At 46.4% G+C, this 23,074-nt stretch overlaps 2 non-coding genes and 4 pseudogenes across 2 annotated transcripts; 3 read left to right on the top strand and 3 right to left on the bottom strand.

The window, feature by feature from the left end:
* Positions 1-3,033: 3,033 nt before the first annotated feature.
* LOC116408538 lies at positions 3,034-3,144 on the bottom strand (annotated as a pseudogene).
* Positions 3,145-4,372: 1,228 nt separating this feature from the next.
* LOC116408552 lies at positions 4,373-4,527 on the top strand (annotated as a pseudogene).
* Positions 4,528-8,257: 3,730 nt separating this feature from the next.
* On the top strand, positions 8,258-8,415 carry LOC116408549 (annotated as a pseudogene).
* Positions 8,416-13,604: 5,189 nt separating this feature from the next.
* LOC116408558 lies at positions 13,605-13,762 on the top strand (annotated as a pseudogene).
* A 7,597-nt stretch (positions 13,763-21,359) lies between these two features.
* LOC116408518 lies at positions 21,360-21,485 on the bottom strand. The gene has a single exon (XR_004221021.1). It is a non-coding gene; the product is annotated as a U4atac minor spliceosomal RNA (small nuclear RNA).
* A 508-nt stretch (positions 21,486-21,993) lies between these two features.
* Positions 21,994-22,119, bottom strand: LOC116408519. The gene has a single exon (XR_004221022.1). It is a non-coding gene; the product is annotated as a U4atac minor spliceosomal RNA (small nuclear RNA).
* Between the last annotated feature and the right edge of the window lie 955 nt (positions 22,120-23,074).

Below are 23,074 nucleotides of genomic sequence, written 5' to 3' on the forward strand. Positions count from 1 at the left end.
TCTCGTCGCGGAGCTCTGTCAGGGGTGTGTGGCCGGAGTGGAGCTTTCGGAAGAAGAAAGAGTTGCACTTTTCCCCCTTCTCGAGATGCTCCACCTTGGAGCGGAAGATGACGCGCCTGGATTCCTCTGCAAAGTGCCCTTTCAGGCCCTCTTTGGTCTCCTCCAGATCCTTTCTCACATCCCAGCCACACCGCTGGAGGTCTTGAAGGGACTGTAGATCTCTCTGCAGTCTCTTGAAGTTCCTCCTACGTTCGCAGGCTTGACGCCTGCCCTTGACCTGAAAGAAACTACGCAATTGGACCTTGACAAATTCCCACCAGTCACTGACATTATCATAACAACATTTCTCATTTCTCCACCAAATGTATGCATCCCTCAGTTCTTGCATAACCTCCTCCCTTCCCAACAGTTCACAGTTCAGCTTCCAGGAGCCCGGACCTGGAGGAAAACCACAGCCCAGAGATCCCTGAAAGTGAATGGCCCTGTGGTCAGAGAAGAAGCAGGGGACCATAGCATACCTTGTCTGCTTGATGGTACGGGAGGTAAACACAAAGTCAATCCTAGAACGCACTGAGCCATCGGGGCGGCACCAACTGTAATTCACAGTGCCGTTCCCAATGGACCCAACAGCGTCCTTTAAGGATGCTTCGGTTACCATCTCCTTAAGCAGTTTGGAGGTGACATCCAGTTTGGCACCGTTGCTGGTGCTGCGCCCGTCCTCCTCAATGGGGCAGTTGAAATCCCCGCCCAACACTACCGCCCGGGTGGTTGCTAACTGGGCCCGCAGGGTTTGGAGTAGTTCCAAACGCTCACCCTTCTCAGGGGAGGCGTACACGTTGATAAGCCTAACAGGCTCCCCTGCCCAGGAACCGTCCACGACCAGTAAACGGCCACAGACTAGCTCAAGTACAGAATCAACAGTGAAGAGGCTCCCCCTGATCAGAATGGCGACCCCTGCAGACTTACAGCTATTACCCCCAGACCAGTAGGAGGGACCATGGGTCCACTGACGCATGAGGTGTTTGTAAGACCTGGAGAAAGGAAAGGCACATTCCTGCAACATGTACACATTACAATTCTGGTTATCGAGAAATGCAAAGATGGTCTGTCGTCTCATCAGGTCCTTAATACTCCTAACATTAATGGTGAATAAGTTAAAAGACCCCATTAGTTAAGAAATAAAAGGGAAACCGTTAGCTGTAGCAGGGCCTCTTCCAGTTGCAGGACCCTGTTGACATCTGCAGGCTCGACTGGGATCTGCTCGAGTTCTTCCAGGAGCAGTTCCATGTCCTCTGCTTCTACCTCTGTGGTGTGCACTGCCTCCACCTCCTCCCCCTCCTCTGACGATGTTGTGCCATCCAGGTCAGTGACGGCCTTCTTCCTCTCCTGTTCAGCCGCTGGGCTTTCCTCTGCTTCCCTGGTCCTTTTTTTGCAGAGGGCTGGAGAGGAAGAGAGAGGCTGGGAGGGGTGGGTGAGGGGGGGAAAATCCTCCAGGGAGAAACCTGCAGCCCCTGGAGGGGAGGTTAGTGGGGCTGCAGGGGGAGAGGGAGGTGTGAAGGTGGGGGCTGGAGTGGGAGAGGGTGTTGGGGTAGCAGTGGGGGGCTTACCATTCTTCTCCTTTTTCCCATTGTTCTTGGCCAGAGCCGGAGGTGTTATCTTGGCTTTGGCTGGGGCTGGAGGCTTTCCTTTCTTTTGTGTATTGGCTGGGGCTGGAGGTGTCGGTTTCGCCTGAGCCACAGACGCATAGGTTCTTGATCTCTGTGGGCAGTCTCTGTAGACATGGTCAGCCAATCCACATAAGTTGCAGGCCTTGGAGCGGGGGCAGTTTTTGGCCTCATGGCCCAGCACCTTGCAGATCCTGCATGCATTTGCTGTGCAGGTTTTTGCTTGGTGTCCCAACTGTCCACATTTCCTGCAGGTTTGAGGCTGGTCTGGGTAGTAGAGGAGTCCGGGGGAGCTGCCGAGAGAGAAACTCTGGGGGAGGTGTTTGAGCCCATCTGCTGAGCCCTCTTCCCGCTGGAGCTTTACCAGGACTGAATACTTACCCGTCCAGAAGCCGTTTGAGTCCATGATTTGGCTGGGATCCTTGATGACTGTGCAGAATCTGCTCAGGAAGGTGATAATATCTTTCACTGGTGTGTGGGGGTTTCGCATTGCGACCGTCACCCGCCTTTCCTCTCTTTGAATAGGGCTGTTGCCCACAAAGCGAGTAAAAGGGGATTCGGGCCCCGCCGCTTTAACCCTTTCCCAGTACCTCCTGCAAATAGCCATGGAAGCGAAGGTGATGTAAAACAGTCCCCCTATGAAGGTCTGTATACTCACCGTCTCTGCCTTGGAGAATCCCTGTTCCATTACCATCTTTTTCCCGAACACGCCTGTCGACATGTCCGGGACCTTTCCTTCCACCTCTTTTAGCCTGAGCACAACCGTCTGTCTCATCCATGGCTCCAGATTAGGGGACTGGTTAGCCTTGGGAGGCAGAGTGGAGGCCTGGGCTGGTGCTTGGGTTGCGGGTCCAGTTTTGGGTGGTGCGTTCCTGGAGCCCGTGGAGACATTTTCCGATTTCTTCCCGGAGTTCTTCCCTCTGCTGGCAGCTGTAGCAGGAGCCATCTCTTCCTGTTCCAAGGGTCTGGAAAGGAAAAGAGAGGGAAAAAAAAAAAAGGGTAGAAAGAGGGGAAAAGTCTAGAAAAAGAAGAGAGAGAGAGAGAGTGGGCGGGGTTATGCAAATGACCCCAAGGGTCGTCCTTCAGAGCACTGCAATGGCCCCAGGGAGGGAAGAGAGAGAGAGAGGGGGGGAGGGGAGTAAGAGAGAGAGAGAGGAGTTTTTAAAAAAAAACTCCTAAGTGTTATCAGCTCAAAGCGGAGTTAGAACTCCGAGTTTCTTCTTTGCCGGTCGTAGTCTGGGACTTCTTTCCTGAAGGTCGGCATCCCTGTAGATCGCTTCAAGATGAAGTGCTTCTGTCGCAGTCTGAAGCCGAAGTCGGTCTCTCTGGAGCTGGATCTGCCGAAGTGTCTCCGTCCGTCGGTCGATCAGATGATTCTCTTCCTGAGCTTCAGATCTTCAGACTTCAGCCTGCTTCAGTAGATCTGAACTGATAAGAACAGATACTACACTTGATCTTAGCCAAAAGGCCGAGAAGAGGTGCAAGGGTCAATGGGAACCTTCACACAATGGCTAGGGCGCGCCCCTTTATCCCCCAAGCACCAGGCCAAAAGGGTCATTAACTCACCTTCACCTGAAGGTTAGGGAGAGCCCCTTTATTCCAACACACAGCGCAAAAGGCACAAAGGTTGTTGGTTTCACATTCACCCAAAGGCTTGTAAGAGCCCCTTTATCCCTGACCCACAGGCCAAAAGGCACTAAGGGGCAAGGATCATTGGATTCACCTTTGCCTGAAGACTACACTTGTTCATACAGTTATAAAACATCCCTTAGACCTACTACAGTACCCCCAGCATGTGCCCAGTCCATTCACCATGGGGGAAAAGGCAGAAGGTCTATAGGCAAAACCCCACGCTAAGTACAGGGAAACCATTGCACAGACACTATATACCTTCCCAGGCATGCTGATTTGCATATGCAAAGTGACTGATTTTAGGGTGCCCCATTGCACAGCTCTGTCGGGGGGGTACGGCCATATTGAAGTTTCCTATAGAAGGAATAGCATTTTTTACCCCTTCTCTAAATTCTCCACCTTAGAGATGAAGATATGCCTGGATTTCTCCTGAAATAAACAACGCAATTAGACCCTGACAAATTCACTGACATAATCACATTCTGCCTGTGTGTGCTTGTTGAGTTAGCATAGGGAGAGAGCTGTGCAGGGATTTGAGGGACAGTTTAGGTAGCTTTGCTGACTAGTAATCTACTTTCTACTGCTCTGTATGTAGCTGCTGGGGACAGCTGTCCTGCTGATCTCATCTGCTGTAACCCAATAGTCCTTGTAAAAGCAGTTTATTACACAAGTTTAGAAATGTAGTGTGATTTCTGCCCTTTACAGCACAAAACGCAACGTTGTGTCAACAACGTATTTTTCAGAGAAATTTTTGCCCTTGATCCCCCTCCTGCCAGGTCGTGGCACCCTTTAAACAACTTTAAAATCAGTTTTCTGGCCAGAAATGGCTTTTCTAGGTTTTAAAGTTCGCCTTCTCATTGAAGTCTATGGGGTTCGCAAAGTTCGCAAAAGTTCGCACTTTTTGGCAGAAGTTCGCGAACGGGTTCGCGAACTTTTTTTCTGAGGTTTGCTACATCTCTACCCATAACTTCCTGCCTTCCCAGCAGGTCCGACCTCAGCTTCATGGGGTTTGGTCTGGAGGGAATGTGCCATTGTGCTTGCTGTACTAGTGATTGGCAAGTTAAAGGGGATGTAAGAGCTCTGCGCAGTGGCAGTATCATAGCCAATGAGGTCAAACCGAGGTGTGATTATTGCTAATTGTGATGAAGCTGAAGCTTGATGAAAGCGGAGGGGCTGTGTTCCCATTAGGGAACTGCTGGCTTATTTTTTGTCGGGGGCTTCGCACATGCTCATTATGCCTAATCATGCTTCACTTCCTTTGCCCCAGCCATTAGGCGGGTGGGAAGTATTTTTCTTTTATTCCTTCCAGCTGCCAGCTGGTGCCTTACCAAGGCAAGATTTGTGCACCCTGGATAGGTGTCATTGTCCTCTAGGCTTGACCCTAGGCCAAGACTTGGTGGGTCTCACCCTAGCTTCAGCGAAGGTGGATCTGCCCACACATGCTGTTCATTGGCGAAAGCCTTGGACACATGAGCATCAGAGCCCATACCTTCAGGTACGACTCACAGGCGTAAGAACTGAAGCCACATTCCCAGACACAGAAAACATCCCCACACAGATTATGTAGATGATCCAGCCCAGCAGCCCCTCCCCACACTGATACAAACCCCCTTGCACTTAGGGAGACTATCTTTAGAGACATGCAAATGTGCAGTTGTTACACCATGCAGGCATATTAGGATTCTGTAGAACTACAGCTGAAGAAACAAACATTCTGCGGGTTCCCCACACTCTCACTTTCCAAATTGCAGGAGTCTCGGGGCTGGAACATGAAGCAACCCCCCCAAATCCCCAGCAGTAAAGAGAGGAGATGGTTTAGCTCTATTAGCCGGACTACACACTTCATGCACAGCAAGATTTTTGTTCCCACTTTGCACGTCCATTGACTCCCCCACCTCATCCCCAGCCGTGTCCCAGACAATCTCTCCAGGGATATTTCCATCAGAAAGTGGACTCACAGCACTTCCAATCAAGAATTCCTCCAATACACCTGCAGTTTGGCTCCCATCATGGGCCCAACCCCCTTCCACTGTATGCCCCTCCCCCACACTCTCCAGTGTAGCCCCCTCAGCTGTTGGCTCAATCACAGGGAATTATTCAGTTTCAGCAACAACATTTTCAGAATTGTCCCTCAGAGACAGCCCCCCCATATTCCCTCACCCCTTCAGCCTCAGGGGGTTCAGCCCTTCTCACAATCCCTGCATAGGGCACCCCAGCTGCTCAAACTCTGGGGCAGTTTCTAGCCGGATGCTCCTGGCTTCCCCATATATCCCACCACCTTGGCTGCATGCAAGCACCAGCTTCATGGCCCACATTAGCACAATTGCCCCAGCACTTACCCTTAGGGCAGGCATCACAGATATGGCCATAAGTAAAACCTTGCCTACAGTACTTGGGTACCAGGGTAATACACAAAACACCTGTTCCCAGCAATAGAAACATTTGCCGGAGGGTGTTTAACCCCTCCAATGCCATCCAGGTCGGGCCTGAGCTTCACCCAAAATTTCAGATTTCCATTAAATATTTTAAGCAGTTGGTTTGCCTTATACCTCCTTTAATTTTACTGCAGTACTTTTTCGAAAAGGCCAGAATCAGGTCCTAATCCATAAATGGGTTAAACATGTACAGAATAAGAGATTGTTTCTCCATAAAGTATAGCGGGAGCACATCAAAACCTCTAAAGGAGCCATGTTTCATGTTAAATCTTTCAAAAATATCCCCACACACAGATACATTATATAATCACATCATATGATCTAAGCAATATATAATCCTGCCGGCAGAAAATGTCTTTTACCTGAAGCTCAAATTCTGTCATTTTTATCTCTTTCCCAAAAGATCCCAACCCAACTCCAGCCCCACATACAGACTTCCCCTGAAAATGTAGAATTTAACTTACAGACACAGTCTCCTTCAGTTCTATTATGCAAGAATTACAGCACAAGCCAAAACAAAGTTTGCTGTGCAGACTGGGGGTGCCATACAGTCTGGGGGTGCCATACAGACTGGGGGTTCCATACAGACTGGGGGCTCCATACAGACTGGGAGTTCCATACAGACAGGGGGCTCCATACAGACTGGGGGTGCCATACAGACTGGGGGTTCCATACACAGCCTCGGCTGTTGTGTGGTTGTATATAAAAGAAAAAAAAAAAGCCTCAGTGCTGAAGCTAATATTATTTTGTACCTTAGCCATGGGGGGCATAAATATACAGGCTAAAAGGCCCGCGCTTGAGGTGAGTATGGCAAATATCTCCACACACACAGTGTTTTTGCCTTTGGTGCTCAGATAGGCCGAGATCATTGTGATCCAAACACTGCTACCTTACATATAGAGATAATGATGGCATTTCTCCCCTCATTATATGGCACAGGAATCAGACATGGGGATAAAGGGACAGACTTGTTCAGTGCTGGGAAACTGTGCTTATTGCTCCCAACTCCAATTGCAGGAACAGAGAACAGGGAGCCGGATTTACTCACATCAGCTGGGATTCTCATTGGGGGATTCTTTTGCATATCAATGCTGCCAATGCGGGCACTGGGGAGCCTGAAAAGGTTTATTGTGCAATATTGCATTAAGAATCCAAACCTGATGTTGCTGGACTTCAGCTCCCAGCATGCCTCACCCTTCATTATATGTTACATTATTCTGGGATTTGTAGTCCAACAACAGCTGAGTAAAGTTTGGTTGAGCTGTGCTGTGCAGCAGGGTTTAGTGTCCCTTTAAGACTTCAGTTTGGCCAAATTCAAAAGCTGAATCCTACATAACACAACTTCTAGATATAAAAATTTGTGTATATAAAATAGAGAGCTGGTCAGTGGTCAGTGGTCAGTGGTCAGTGGTCAGTGGTCAGTGGTCAGTGGTCAGTGGTCAGTGGTCAGTGGTCAGTGGTCAGTGGTCAGTGGTCAGTGGTCAGTGGTCAGTGGTCAGTGGTCAGTGGTCAGTGGTCAGTGGTCAGTGGTCAGTGGTCGCAAGCCCCTACACCCACGACCCCCAGGCCAAAAGGCACTTAGGTGCAAGGGTCAATGGGAACCTTCACACAAAGGCTAGGGCGCACCCCTTTATCCCACGACCCCCAGGCCAAAAGGCACTTAGGTGCAAGGGTCAATGGGAACCTTCACACAAAGGCTAGGGCGCACCCCTTTATCCCACGACCCCCAGGCCAAAAGGCACTTAGGTGCAAGGGTCAATGGGAACCTTCACACAATGGCTAGGGCAAGCCCCTTTATTCCCAAGCACCAGGCCAAAAGGCTCATTAACTCACCTTCACCTGAAGGTTAGGGAGAGCCCCTTTATCTAAACACACAGCGCAAAAGGCACAAAGGTTGTTGGTTTCTTATTCACCCAAAGGCTTATAAAAACCCCTTTATCCCTGACCCACAGGCCAAAAGGCACTAAGGTGCAAGGATCATTGGATTCACCTTTGCCTGAAGACTACACTTGTTCATACAGTTATAAAACATCCCTTAGACCTACTACAGTACCCCCAGCATGTGCCCAGTCCATTCACCATGGGGGAAAAGGCAGAAGGTCTATAGGCAAAACCCCACGCTAAGTACAGGGGAAACCATTGCACAGACACTATATACCTTCCCAGGCATGCTGATTTGCATATGCAAAGTGACTGATTTTAGGGTGCCCCATTGCACAGCTCTGTCGGGGGGGTACGGCCATATTGAAGTTTCCTATAGAAGGAGTAGCATTTTTCCCCCTTCTCTAAATTCCCCACCTTGGAGACAAAGATATGCCTGGATTTCCCCTGAAATAAACAACACAATTAGACCCTGACAAATTCACTGACATAATCACAGCAACATTGCTTATGGCCCCCCCTTTGCTCCCCCATAACTTCCTCCCTTCCCAGCAGGTCCAACCTCAGCTTCATGGGGTTTGGCCTGGAGGGAATGTGCCATTGTGCTTGCTGTACTAGTTATTGGCAAGTTAAAGGGGATGTAAGAGCTTTGCGCAGGGGCAGTATCATAGCCAATGAGGTCAAACCGAGGTGTGATTATTGCTAATTGTGATGAAGCTGAAGCTTGATGATAGCGGAGGGGCTGTGTTCCCATTAGGGAAGAGCTGCTGACTTATTTTTTGTCGGGGGCTTTGCACATGCTCATTATGCCTAATCAGCTTCACTTCCTTTGCCCCAGCCATTAGGTGGGCGGGAGGTATTTTTCTTTTATTCTTTCCAGCTGCCAGCTGGGGCCTTACCAAAGCGATTAATGGCATTGCACCCGTACACTTCTGCACCCTTTTTGTGTTTGATTTGTGCACCCTGGATAGGTGTCATAGTCCTCTGGGCTTGACCCTAGGCCAAGACTTGGTGGGTCTCACCCTAGCTTCAACAAATATGGATCTGGATCATGCTGTTCATTGGTGAAAGCCTTGGGCACATGAGCACCGGAGCCCATACATTCGGGTAGGACTCACAGGCATAAGAACTGAAGCCAAATTCCCAGACACAGAAAACATCCCCACACAGATTATGTAGATGATCCAGCCCAGCAGCCCCTCCCCCCACTGATACAAACCCCCTTACACTTAGGGAGACTATCTTTAGAGACATGCAAATGTGCAGTTGTTACACCATACAGCCATATTGGGATTCTGTAGAACTACAGCTTGAGAAACAAACATTCTGCGGGTTCCCCGCACTCTCACTTTCCCAGTAGCTTTGGATTGTACAGCTTCTCTGAAAATTGGAGGAGTCTCGGGGCTGGAACATGAAGCGACCCCCCTCCCCCAAATCCCCAGCAGTAAAGAGAGGAGATGGTTTAGCTCTATTAGCCGGACTACACACTTCATGCACGGCAAGATTTTTGTTACCACTTTGCATGTCCATTGACTCCCCCACCGCTCCCCCACTGCTCCCCCACCGCTCCCCCACCTCTCCCCCATCCCCAGCCGTGTCCCAGACAATCTCTCCAGGGATATTTCCATCAGAAAGTGGACTAACAGCACTTCCAATCAAGAATTCCTCAATTACAACTGCAGCTTGGCTCCCATTAGGGGCCCCACCCTCTTCCACTCTAGGCCCCTCCCCCACACTCCCCAGTGTAGCCCCCTCAGCTATTGGCTCAATCACAGGGAATAATTCAGTTTCAGCAACAACATTTTCAGAATTGTCCCTCAGAGACAGCCCCCCCATATTCCCCTCACCCCTTCAGCCTCAGGGGGTTCAGCCCTTCTCACAATCCCTGCATAGGGCACCCCAGCTGCTCAAACTCTGGGGCAGTTTCTAGCCGGATGCTCCTGGCTTCCCCATATATCCCACCACCTTGGCTGCATGCAAGCACCAGACTGATGGCCCACATTAGCACAATTGCCCCAGCACTTACCCTTTGGGCAGGCATCATGGATATGGCCATAAGTAAAGCATTGCCTACACTACTTGGGTACCAGGGTAATACACAAAACCATGTTCCCAGAAATAGAAACATTTGCCGGAGGGTGCTTAACCCCTCCAATGCCATTCAGGTCGGGCCTGAGCTTCACCCAAAATTTCAGCTTTCCATTAAATATTTTAAAGCAGTTGGTTTGCCTTATACCTCCTTTAATTTTACTGCAGTACTTTTTCGAAAAGAACAGAATCAGGTCCTAATCCGTAAGATTAAGCATGTGCAGAATAAGGGGTTTTTCCTCCATAAAGTACAGCGGGAGCACATCAAAAACTCTAAAGGAGCCATGTTTCATGATAAATCTTTCAAAAATATCCCCACACACAGATACATTATATAATCACATCATATGATCTAAGCAATATATAATCCTGCCGGCAGAAAATGTCTTTTACCTGAAGCTCAAATTCTGCCATTATTATCTCTTTCCCAAAAGATCCCAACCCAACTCCAGCCCCACATACAGACTTCCCCTGAAAATATCTAGTATAAATAAATTTGAAGCAACTGGACTTGTTTAGTAATCATTGAAGACGTTTCACTACTCATCCGAGCAGCTTCTTCAGTTCAACTGACTGGTATGGGAAGTCCTCAGAAACGTCTTCAATGATTACTAAACAAGTCCAGTTGCTTCAAATTTATTTATACTAGATATACCATGACCTGGATGAATGAAAATCTTCATAGACATATTCCCCTGAAAATGTAAAATTTAACTTACAGACACAGTCTCCATCATTTTTATTATGCAAGAGCTAAAACACAAACAAGCTCCCTGGCTTGGTGGCTTTGAAAGCAACACAAACCATGATAGTCTTGGCCAGGAGAGAAGAGACAGCTATGGAGAAGGTGATTCCAAAAGTGATGATGCGCAGCATCCAGGTTATATCCACAGGGCGACCGAGGAACAGAAACACACTGAGGAAGCTCAGCTTGATGGAGACAAGGAGGAGGAAGCTCAGGCTCCGGTTGTTGGCTCTCACTATGGGGGAGTTCCGGTATGAGATGAAGACGCCTAATATTAGTAGAGTTATAAGAAAAAACAGATCTGAAATTGATGAAAAAAACACAGAAATCCCATCATTAGTGCACGAGAGAAATTGTTCTGTTCTTGCAACACACTGATTTTTTTCTCTCATTGGGCCATTCCATGTCTGGGCATCTGATGCAGTTCTCATTATCTGTAACAATAACAAAACAAATGCAAAATAAAATATATTTGGTTATCGGTGATAAACGATTAAAAGAATAAAATTAAGAGTGTACTTACTAATGCTAGCACTGCGCTACGAATACTGTCATTTACAATTAGGATCATTTTGTAGGTAAATGAACACAAATCCCAGCACTAAAGCTGCCCCACTGCGCCCCCTAGTCCTATAGAAGTTGATAAAAAACATAATTTTACATGGAAACCAATTCCCCAATGAGAATTCTACCAAAAACTTAATTAAAGATACAAGAGAAGTGACCAATGAGAATGCTGATTCCCTGTGTCAGGCCCCTTGCTGGTACCTTACATATAGAGATAATGATGGCATTTTCCCGTCATTATATGGCACAGGAATCAGACATGGGGATAAAGGGACAGACTTGTTCAGTGCTGGGAAACTGTGCTTATTGCTCCCAACTCCAATTGCAGGAACAGAGAACAGGGAGCCGGATTTACTCACATCAGCTGGGATTCTCATTGGAGGATTCTTTTGCATATCAATGCTGCCAATGCGGGCACTGGGGAGCCTGAAAAGTTTTATTGTGCAATATTGCATTAAGAATCCAAACCTGATGTTGCTGGACTTCAGCTCCCAGCATGCCTCACTCTTCATTATATGTTACATTATTCTGGGATTTGTAGTCCAACAACAGCTGAGTAAAGTTTGGTTGAGCTGTGCTGTGCAGCAGGGTTTAGTGTCCCTTTAAGACTTCAGTTTGGCCAAATTCAAAAGCTGAATCCTACATAACACAACTTCTTGATATAAAAATTTGTTTATATAAAATAGAGAGCCATTAAACGGTCAGTGGTCAGTGGTCCAGTGGTCCAGTGGTCCCGTGGTCCCGTGGTCCAGTGGTCCAGTGGTCCAGTGGTCCAGTGGTCCAGTGGTCCAGTGGTCCAGTGGTCCAGTGGTCCAGTGGTCCAGTGGTCCAGTGGTCCAGTGGTCCAGTGGTCCAGTGGTCCAGTGGTCCAGTGGTCCAGGCCAAAAGGCACTTAGGTGCAAGGGTCAATGGGAACCTTCACACAATGGCTAGGGCAAGCCCCTTTATCCCCCCAAGCACCAGGCCAAAAGGGTCATTAACTCACCTTCACCTGAACGTTAGGGAGAGCCCCTTTATTCCAACACACAGCGCAAAAGGCACAAAGGTTGTTGGTTTCTTATTTACCCAAAGGCTTATAAAAACCCCTTTATCCCTGACCCACAGGCCAAAAGGCACTAAGGTGCAAGGATCATTGGATTCACCTTTGCCTGAAGACTACACTTGTTCATACAGTTATAAAACATCCCTTAGACCTGTTACAGTACCCCCAGCATGTGCCCAGTCCATTCACCATGGGGGAAAAGGCAGAAGGTCTATAGGCAAAACCCCACGCTAAGTACAGGGGAAACCATTGCACAGACACTATATACCTTCCCAGGCATGCTGATTTGCATATGCAAAGTGACTGATTTTAGGGTGCCCCATTGCACAGCTCTGTCGGGGGGGGGTACGGCCATATTGAAGTTTCCAATAGAAGGAGTAGCATTTTTTCCCCCTTCTCTAAATTCTCCACCTTAGAGATGAAGATATGCCTGGATTTCTCCTGAAATAAACAACACAATTAGACCCTGACAAATTCACTGACATAATCACAGTAACATTGCTTGTGGCATCTCTTTGCTCCCCCATAACTAGAGATGTAGCGTACTGTTCGCCGGAGAACTAATTCGCACGAAAATCGGGTGTTCGCAAGTTTGCGAACTTTTAGCGATGTTCGCAATTTTGGGTTCGCCTTAGCTGGAGCCAAAGTTTGACCTCTCACCCCAGAGCCAGCAGATACATGGCAGCCAATCAGGCAGCTCTCCCTCCTGGACCACCCCCGGACCACTCCCTTCCATATATAAACCGAAGCCCAGCAGCCATTTTACATTCTGCCTGTGTGTGCTTGTTGAGTTAGCATAGGGAGAGAGCTGTGCAGGGATTTGAGGGACAGTTTAGGTAGCTTTGCTGACTAGTAATCTACTTTCTACTGCTCTGTATTAGCACATAGGGAGAGAGCTGTGCAGGGATTTGAGGGACAGTTTAGGTAGCTTTGCTGACTAGTAATCTACTTTCTACTGCTCTGTATTAGCACATAGGGAGAGAGCTGTGCAGGGATTTGAGGGACAGTTTAGGTAGCTTTGCTGACTAGTAATCTACTTTCTACTGCTCTGTATGTAGCTGCTGGGGACAGCTGTCCTGCTGATCTCATCTGCTGTAACCCAATAGTCCTTGTAAAAGCAGTTTATTACACAAGTTTAGAAATGTAGTGTGATTTCTGCCCTTTACAGCACAAAACGCAACGTTGTGTCAACAACGTATTTTTCAGAGAAATTTTTGCCCTTGATCCCCCTCCTGCATGTCACTGCCCAGGTCGTGGCACCCTTTAAACAACTTTAAAATCAGTTTTCTGGCCAGAATTGGCTTTTCTAGGTTTTAAAGTTCCCCTTCCCATTGAAGTCTATGGGGATCGCAAAGTTCGCAAAAGTTCGCACCTTTTGGCAGAAGTTCGCGAACGGGTTCGCAAACTTTTTTTCTGAGGTTTGCTACATCTCTACCCATAACTTCCTGCCTTCCCAGCAGGTCCGACCTCAGCTTCATGGGGTTTGGCCTGGAGGGAATGTGCCATTGTGCTTGCTGTACTAGTGATTGGCAAGTTAAAGGGGATGTAAGAGCTCTGCGCAGGGGCAGTATCATAGCCAATGAGGTCAAACCGAGGTGAGATTATTGCTAATTGTGATGAAGCTGAAGCTTGATGAAAGCGGAGGGGCTGTGTTCCCATTAGGGAAGAGCTGCTGGCTTATTTTTTGTCAGGGGCTTCGCACATGCTCATTATGCCTAATCAGCTTCACTTCCTTTGCCCCAGCCATTAGGCGGGCGGGAAGTATTTTTCTTTTATTCCTTCCAGCTGCCAGCTAGAGCCTTACCAAGGCAAGATTTGTGCACCCTGGATAGGTGTCATTGTCCTCTAGGCTTGACCCTAGGCCAAGACTTGGTGGGTCTCACCCTAGCTTCAGCGAAGGTGGATCTGCCCGCACATGCTGTTCATTGGCGAAAGCCTTGGACACATGAGCATCAGAGCCCATACCTTCAGGTACGACTCACAGGCATAAGAATTGAAGCAACATTCCCAAACACAGAAACCATCCCCACACAGATTATGTAGATGATCCAGCCCAGCAGCCCCTCCCCCCACTGATACAAACCCCCTTGCACTTAGGGAGACTATCTTTAGAGACATGCATAGGCGGATTTTCAATAAGGCTAGAGGCTAAGCCTCCCCAAACCTGATTTGGCACCTTAAAACCTGGCTCCCTTGCTGCACTGTCCTGCAAATCTTCTCGGGGTTCTGCAGAAATCAGCTGTGCAAAATCTCCCGATCCCTGTCTGCACCTGCGCCTTGATTGGTCAATTTTACTGCCTGTCAAGAAAGCTGTGCTCTGATTAGAGAATCCACAAGAAGAAAGATCCAATCAGAGTACAGCTTTTTTGACAGGCAGTAAAATTGACCAATCAAGGCGCAGATGCAGACAGGGATCGGGAGATTTTGCAAACTGGAGCCAGTGCACAACTTTGAACTTTTGCTGCAGTTTTCATCCCACAGGTACTATACTGTATATGTTCTAAAGACTGACCCACTAGCTGGAATTAAATTGTTTTTTGTCATCTGACATTTATAATATCCCCTACCCTAACAGATGGAGGGTAAGTTAACTTTTCCCCCTGACAAAGCTCATTGTGCTTTTATATATTTGTTATGGTTTTTTGCACTTTCTATTTTTCTTTTACTTTTGTCATTGTTTTTTTCATTTCTAGTTAGTTACAGTGGGGCCAATGCTGTGTATCAGTGCCAGTGTTATAGTGCCAGTGTCTGAATATCTGCCATCTGTACCCTCTGCTCCTCATGGCATATATTGTGCTGGTTTTGTATATAAAGACTGTGTCTCGCTGTATATAACGTGCCTGGGATGTCAGTACCTGCTACCTCTCTCTATAAAGCTAACTTAAACACATCTAATGGGGAGGTTCACTTTTAAGTTAACTTGTAGTATATTATAGAATGGCCTATTCCTAGCAACTTTGCAATTGGTCTTCCTAGTTAATTTTTTATAGTTTTTGAATAATTTGCCTTTCGCTTCTGCCTCTTTCCAGCTTTCAAATGAGGGTCACTGACCAAAAAGTATTGCTCTGTGAGGCTACAGTTTTATTTTTCCATGCAGGCCCCTTAACTATTCATATTCCCATCTCTTGTGTAAACCACTACCTGGTAAATAAGACCCTAGCAACCAGATAGCTGCTGAAATACCAAATGGAGAGCTGCTGAACAATAAGCTAAATAACCGAAAAACTATTAAAAATAAAAGATGACCAATTGCAAATTGTCTCAGAATATCAATGTCTAGATCATGTTAAAGTTAATTTAAAGGTGAACTACCCCTTGAAGCTAACTGATCACAAACACAAATGTATAGTGAACCCCCAACAGAAGAGCACATATGAATGCTTTTACATCCTAAGCATTTTAGGGTTAAAAGCACCCCCACCCGCACGTTTGTACAGTATCCCTGGGACTCAGTGGGAACGGCAAGAGGTAGTTGGGAGGTTAATTTTTTACACCAGCAGCGAATCCACTAAGTCTCACATTAGCTTTAGGTCAGTCTGTGTACGGCCCATATTTAGCCCCCAAACAAAAAAGTCACCCTCCGCCTATGGAGACATGCAAATGTGCAGTTGTTACATCATGCAGCCATATTAGGATTCTGTAGAACTACAGCTGAAGAAACAAACATTCTGCGGGTTCCCCACACTCTCACTTTCCAAATTGCAGGAGTCTCGGGGCTGGAACATGAAGCAATCCCCTCAAATCCCCAGCAGTAAAGACAGTAGATGGTTTAGCTGTATTAGCCGGACTACACACTTCATGCACAGCAAGATTTTTGTTCCCACTTTGCACGTCCATTGACTCCCCCACCTCATCCCCAGCCGTGTCCCAGACAATCTCTCCAGGGATATTTCCATCAGAAAGTGGACTCACAGAACTTCCAATCAAGAATTCCTCCAATACACCTGCAGTTTGGCTCCCATCATGGGCCCAACCCCCTTCCACTGTATGCCCCTCCCCCACACTCTCCAGTGTAGCCCCCTCAGCTATTGGCTCAATCACAGGGAATAATTCAGTTTCAGCTACAACATTTTCAGAATTGTCCCTCAGAGACAGCCCACCCCCAGATTCCCCTCACCCCTTCAGCCTCAGGGGGTTCAGCCCTTCTCACAATCCCTGCATAGGGCACCCCAGCTGCTCAAACTCTGGGGCAGTTTCTAGCCGGATGCTCCTGGCTTCCCCATATATCCCACCACCTTGGCTGCATGCAAGCACCAGATTCATGGCCCACATTAGCACAATTGCCCCAGCACTTACCCTTAGGGCAGGCATCACAGATATGGCCATAAGTAAAACCTTGCCTACAGTACTTGGGTACCAGGGTAATACACAAAACACCTGTTCCCAGCAATAGAAACATTTGCCGGAGGGTGCTTAACCCCTCCAATGCCATCCAGGTCAGGCTTCACCCAAAACCCAAAATTTCAGATTTCCATTAAATATTTTAAGCAGTTGGTTTGCCTTATACCTCCTTTAATTTTACTGCAGTACTTTTTTGAAAAGGCCAGAATCAGGTCCTAATCCATCAATGGGTTAAATATGTGCAGAATAAGAGATTGTTTCTCCATAAAGTATAGCGGGAGCACATCAAAAACTCTAAAGGAGCCATGTTTCATGTTAAATCTTTCAAAAATATCCCCACACACAGATACATTATATAATCACATCATATGATCTAAGCAATATATAATCCTGCCGGCAGAAAATGTCTTTTACCTGAAGCTCAAATTCTGTCATGCCATGCCATGCCATGCCATGGGGGGCATAAATATAGAGGCTAAAAGGCCCGCGCTTGAGGTGAGTATGGCAAATATCTCCACACACACAGTGTTTTTGCCTTTGGTGCTCAGATAGGCCGGGATCATTGTGATCCAAACACTGCAGAAGAGCAGCATGCTGAAAGTGATGTACTTGGCCTCATTAAAACTGTCCGGTAAGCTCCGAGCTAAAAATGCTAAAACAAAACTAACAGCTGCCAGAAGCCCCATATACCCAATAACTGAGTAAAAGCCAATAGCTGAGCCCTCATTGCACTGAATGATGATGGTTCCAGGGGAAGTGTGAATGTCCAGTTCCTGAAAGGGAGGAGAAATGGCCAACCAAGTCATGCAGATGATTATTTGAATGGATGAGCAGAACAAGACTACAGAATTGGACAGTTTGACTCCCAGCCATTTTCTCCATGAGCTCCCTGGCTTGGTGGCTTTGAAAGCAACACAAACCATGATAGTCTTGGCCAGGAGAGAAGAGACAGCTATGGAGAAGGTGATTCCAAAAGTGATGATGCGCAGCATGCAGGTTATATCCACAGGGCGACCGAGGAACAGAAACACACTGAGGAAGCTCAGCTTGATGGAGACAAGGAGGAGGAAGCTCAGGCTCCGGTTGTTGGCTCTCACTATGGGGGAGTCCCGGTTTGCAATAAAAACTCCTAATATTCCCAGAGTTATAAAGAAAATAAGAACAGAGGTGGATGAAAAAATCACAGAAATCCCATCATCAGTGCACGAGAGAAATCGTTCTGTTCCTGCAATAAATTTATTTTTTTCTCTCATTGGGCCATTCCATGTCTGGGCATCTGATGCAGTTCTCATTATCTGTAACAATAACAAAACAAATGCAAAATAAAATATATTTGGTTATCGGTGATAAACGATTAAAAGAATAAAATTAAGAGTGTACTTACTAATGCTAGCACTGCGCTACGAATACTGTCACTTACAATTAGGATCATTTTGTAGGTAAATGAACACAAATCCCAGCACTAAAGCTGCCCCACTGCGCCCCCTAGTCCTATAGAAGTTGATAAAAAAACATAATTTTACATGGAAACCAATTCCCCAATGAGAATTCTACCAAAAACTTAATTAAAGATGCAAGAGAAGTGACCAATGAGAATGCTGATTCCCAGCACTGTGTCAGGCCCCTTGCTGGTACCTTACATATAGAGATAATGATGGCATTTTCCCATCATTATATGGCACAGGAATCAGACATGGGGATAAAGGGACAGACTTGTTCAGTGCTGGGAAACTGTGCTTATTACTCCCAACTCCAATTGCAGGAACAGAGAGCCGGATTTACTCACATCAGCTGGGATTCTCATTGGAGGAATGCTTTGCATATTAATGTAATAGTTCATCTGATTTTTGTACAAACTTATGGTTCCAAAAATTGCACAGCAGTGGTGCCAAAGTGTTGTCAGTGGTGTTAGCAGTACTACTCTCACTACTTTTTTTTTTTATTGAAAAATATACTTTATTATATATATATAATATAAATATACAAAAAACAAACATTTCCGTTTTTCATTCAGTCATTGCATTCACATTATACTTTCAAAATAAAGCAATGGAGGTAGGGGGGGGAGTGGATGGGGGGTGGGAGATGGGGAAAGGGATGTGGAATTTGAAACGCCCAAAGCTTTATTTTCCACTTAAACTTAGACAACAAGGGAGGGAGGGGGAGAAGGAGAAGGTTAGTTAGTCCTCTTCTTCCTCAAGGCTGTCCCGGATGTTGTAGTCCCGGAGCAGACTGTGAATCAGTCTGCGGCAGTCTTGGATTGTCAGCACTTTCAATCAAGAATTCCTCCAATACACCTGCAGTTTGGCTCCCATCAGGGGCCCCACCCTCTTCCACTCTAGGCCCCTCCCCCACACTCTCCAGTGTAGCCCCCTCAGCTATTGGCTCAATCACAGGGAATTATTCCGTTTCAGCTACAACATTTTCAGAATTGTCCCTCAGAGACAGCCCACCCCCCATTCTACTCACCCCTTCAGCCTCAGGGGGTTCAGCCCTTCTCACAATCCCTGCATAGGGCACCCCAGCTGCTCAAACTCTGGGGCAGTTTCTAGCCGGATGCTCCTGGCTTCCCCATATATCCCACCACCTTGGCTGCATGCAAGCACCAGATTCATGGCCCACATTAGCACAATTGCCCCAGCACTTACCCTTAGGCATCACAGATATGGCCATAAGTAAAACCTTGCCTAGAGTTCTTGGTTACCAGGGTAATACAAAAACCCCTGTTCCCAGCAATAGAAACAATTACAGAAGGTGTTTAACTCCTCCAATGCCATCCAGGTCGGGCCTGAGCTTCACCCAAAATTTCAGATTTCCATTAAATATTTTAAGCAGTTGGTTTGCCTTATACCTCCTTTAATTTTACTGCAGTACTTTTTCAAAAAGGCCAGAATCAGGTCCAAATCCATAAATGGGTTAAATATGTGCAGAATAAGAGATTGTTTCTCCATAAAGTATAGCGGGAGCACATCAAAAACTCTAAAGGAGCCATGTTTCATGTTAAATCTTTCAAAAATATCCCCACACACAGATACATTATATAATCACATCATACGATCTAAGCAATATATAATCCTGCTGGCAGAAAATGTTTTTTACCTGAAGCTTAAAGGACAACTAAAGCCTAAAAAAGAATATGGCTAGAAATGCTTAGCTATGTGTTTTGGGCCCCTGTACCAGCCCAAAGTCACCAACACTCTATAGAAATAAAGCCCCATGCCCCTGAAGATGCCCACAGTAGCTCTCCATCTTTTGCCCAACTACTGCACATGCTCAGTCTGCTCTTGGCTGATGTCACTGAGCTTAGGGATCCACTCACAATATTCTTCTTTCCCCTGCCTGCTTGGTCTGGTCACTGCCTGGTCACTATTAAACATGCATACAGGCCAACCAATCACAGTCCTGTCTGGTTGCTCCCTAAATAACTCAAGTCCCGCTCTGGCACTTTGAGCTTGGGGCGAGACTTTAGCTGAATCCTTATTGTGGGACTTTTCTTTCCCCCTTGTTAGAAAGGTTGGAAACATTGACAGAACTTAGAGAAACTGAATCCAGCTCAATTATTTTAAAACATAGAAATAGGTTGATTCTATCACTTATATACCATAGAGTGAAAACCCCATATACCCCTCCCACATAGGGAACAAACATAACATAAAAACACAACTTATTGTATACAAAGCAAAGTCAATGGAGATTCCTGCACTGACTGGTTATTATATAGAGAACACAAGCTGTGGCTAAAGTTTCAGTCACTTTACTTATACAGAACAGCCCCTCTGGGAATAAACTGCCCCATTGCAAAGGCTTTTCTATAAGTAACATATTGATTTACAACTTATGATCTCCCCCATGCCCCATGTACAGAGCATTATTGGCTTTAATTGTGGGGATATAAACCAATAACCAGGGCCGGATTTGTTTTCTGTGCACCCCTAGGCCACCCCCCCGTTGAGTTCCTACTGCTCCGTATTGAAAAAAGTGTAAAAATTCTGTTGCAGCGGGGCGGCGGCGGGGGCGGCGGGGGCGGCGGGGGCGGCGGGGGGGGCGGCGGGGGCGGCGGCGGCGGGGCCTCTCCACAAATTCAGGCCTGCCAATAACCTCTCAAAGTGTTTATGAAGCAGTTGCATGGGGGTGTGTGTGCATTACACACGGGGAGAGGCCAAACTGTGCCAGTAGGTGTATAGGCAGAACAACATGTACAGGGGAACCTCTGCACAAACACTATGTTCCTTCCCAGGCATGCTGATTTGCAAAGTGACTGACACTGAGCTCAGAGTTTGTGTCTCACTATTATAAACAGGCTGTGTATGGAACCCCCAGGCTGCATGGCACCCCCAGGCTGCATGGCACCCCCAGTCTGTTTAGCAAACTTTTGCTTTGAAAAAATGGTTTGGTTGAGTTATAACTCTCAGCTTAATATGAATGTCAATGTAAGATATTTGTAGAATGAGTGTCCAGAAGCTTTTTTTTGTTTAGAAAGTACAGTAGTTTATTGCTAGATTAAGGGAAGTGTGTACATGATGTGCTGTAATCCAATGTGTATAATAGGGCAGCACTAGTTTATATGTACCTGTACCCATGATGCACCTGTGTCTCTGTGCCAATGGGATCATTTGGTCAGTATCGTTTATGGGAATCCCCCTAGTACTCTATAGAGATTGAAGAAAAAAATTATAGATGCAAGAGCATTGACCAATGAGCATGCTAATTAGATTTCCAGCACTATATCAGCCATTTTTATATTATCTTACATATAGAGATAATGATGCCATTTTCCCGTCATTATATGGCACAGGAATCAGACATGGGGATAAAGGGACAGACTTGTTCAGTGCTGGGAAACTGTGCTTATTGCTCCCAACTCCAATTGCAGGAACAGGGAGCCAGATTTACTCACATCAGCTGGGATTCTCATTGGAGGAATGCTTTGCATATTAATGTATCTGATTTTTGTACAAACTTATGGTTCCAAAAATTGCACCTTCCTACTGTGGGAACAGCAGTGGCGCCAAAGTGTTGTCAGTGGTGTTAGCAGTACTACTCTCACTACTCGCTCATTGAGCAGCCACTCACCCCAAAACAAAGATGGTTATCAGCTGCAATATTGGATTTATTGTGGGTAAAAAGGCAAATCTTGTTCTAGTCGGGGAGACTTTGCCCGTTGTTTCCAACTGATATGTAAGGGGGTAAATCATGATTTAAACCCAACCATGATGCTGATGCTACAAAGGTTACCAAAAAAAAATAATTATAGATGCAAGAAAATTTACCAATGAGAATTCTACTAAATAATAACTTCATTATAAATGCAGAAGGAGTGACCAATGAGAATGCTGATTCCCTGTGTCAGGCCCCTTGCTGGTACCTTACATATAGAGATAATGATGCCATTTTCCCATCATTATATGGCACAGGAATCAGACATGGGGATAAAGGGACAGACTTGTTCAGTGCTGGGAAACTGTGCTTATTGCTCCCAACTCCAATTGCAGGAACAGAGAACAGGGAGCCGGATTTACTCACATCAGCTGGGATTCTCATTGGAGGAATGCTTTGCATATTAATGTAATAGTTCGTCTGATTTTTGTACAAACTTTTGATTCCAAAAATTGCACCTTCCTACTGTGGGAACAGCAGTGGTACCAAAGTGTTGTCAGTGGTGTTAACAGTACTACTTTCACTACTCGCTCATTGAGCAGCCACTCACCCCAAGAAAAAGATGGTTATCAGCTGCAACATTGGATTTATTGTGGGTAAAAAGGCAAATCTTGTTCTAGTCGGGGAGACTTTGCCTGTTGTTTCCAGCTGATATGTAAGGGGGTAAATCATGATTTAAACCAAACCATGATGCTGATGCTACAAAGGTTACCAAAAAAAATAATTATAGATGCAAGAAAATTTACCAATGAGAATTCTACTAAATAATAACTTCATTATAAATGCAGAACGAGTGACCAATGAGAATGCTGATTCCCAGCACTGTGACAGGCCCCTTGCTGGTATCTTACATATAGAGATAATGATGGCATTTTCCCGTCATTATATGGCACAGGAATCAGACATGGGGATAAAGGGACAGACTTGTTCAGTGCTGGGAAACTGTGCTTATTGCTCCCAACTCCAATTGCAGGAACAGAGAACAGGGAGCCGGATTTACTCACATCAGCTGGGATTCTCATTGGGGGATTCTTTTGCATTTCCCCTCCATGTACTTGGTCTTTGATGCCCATTGGTTAAAGCTAATTACAGAATGACCCTTACCCTGTATACTGAAACGCGACCCAGGAGGTTGAGCTCCAATTATACATTAATAAATCCCTTTACCCAGCTGGAGGGATGTTGCAGTACCTCCCCCCAAAGGGCAGTGCCAGCTGTGCTGCAATAGAATGGTCAGTGGGAAATGAACCAATAACGCTCTAAATCAGTGCTGTCCAACTTCTGTGGTACCGAGGGCCGGGATTTTTCCGGCCTCCATGGTGGAGGGCCGATAAAGGAAGCTAGTTTTGACCACTCCCCTTTGTAAAACCACACCCACTTGAAACCACACCCATGTTATCGCATGACCATACCCATATTAATGGTGGTAGTACAGCAAAAACCTGCCATACTCTGCCTTCCCTACCCTGCCTGTGTGCCGTACTCTGCCTGCCCTATGCTGCCTGTGTGTATGGCACACACA

The sequence above is a fragment of the Xenopus tropicalis genome, chromosome 1, assembly GCF_000004195.4.
Source record: "Xenopus tropicalis strain Nigerian chromosome 1, UCB_Xtro_10.0, whole genome shotgun sequence".
NCBI lineage: Eukaryota > Metazoa > Chordata > Amphibia > Anura > Pipidae > Xenopus > Xenopus tropicalis.